The following is a 1,005-nucleotide window of genomic DNA, read 5'->3' on the forward strand; positions in this document are numbered from 1 at the left end:
TCGACCCTTACTCACGTAAGGTTTATTACTTGGACGACCCAGTACACTTGCTAGTTAGTTGAACGGAGTTGTGTCCACTCGTGCCAATTTCTAAAATCCAATTACAAGAAAATAGGAAACACAATTTCGTCCACCAAGTTTTTGGCGCCGTTGCCGGGGATTGTTCGAGTATGGACAACTGACAGTTCATCTTGTTGCTCAGATTAGGTAATTTTCTTTTCAAAAATCTTTTTCAGAAATTTTTCTTTTATTTTTCGTTTTTCCAAAAAGTATTTCCGAAAAAAATTAATAAAAATACAAAAAAATTAGAAAATCATAAAAATCAAAAATATTTTGTGTTCTTGTTTGAGTCTTGAGTCAATTTTTAAGTTTGGTGTCAATTGCATGCTTTTAAAATTTTTTCTTGCATTTTTCGAAAGTCTCATGCATTCATAGTGTTCTTCATGATCTTCAAGTTGTTCTTGACAAGTCTTCTTGTTTGATCTTGATGAATTCTTGTTTTGTGTCTTTTCTTGTTTTTCATGTGCATCTTTGCATTCATATTTTTCATGCATTAAAGATTTCTAAGTTTGGTGTCTTGCATTTTTTTTTACATCAAATATTTTTCAAAATTATGTTCTTGATGTTCATCATGATCTTCAAAGTGTTCTTGGTGTTCATCTTGACATTCATAGCATTCTTGCATGCATTCATTATTTTGATCTAAAAAATTTCATGCATTGAGTATTTTTGTTGTTTTTCTCTCTCATAATTAAAAATTTAAAAATAAAAAAAATATCTTTTCCTTATTTTCCTCCAAACTTTCGAAATTTTGGGTTGACTTGGTCAAAAATTTTTAAAATTAGTTGTTTCTTACAAGTCAAGTCAAAATTTCAATTTTAAAAAAAAAATCTTATCTTTTCAAAATCTTTTTCAAAAATCATTTCTTTTTCATTTTTTTTATAATTTTCGAAAATTTCAAAATTATTTTTCAAAATATTTTCAAAAATCTTTTTCTTATCTTTA

The sequence above is a fragment of the Arachis duranensis genome, chromosome 5, assembly GCF_000817695.3.
Source record: "Arachis duranensis cultivar V14167 chromosome 5, aradu.V14167.gnm2.J7QH, whole genome shotgun sequence".
Taxonomy (NCBI): Eukaryota; Viridiplantae; Streptophyta; class Magnoliopsida; order Fabales; family Fabaceae; genus Arachis; species Arachis duranensis.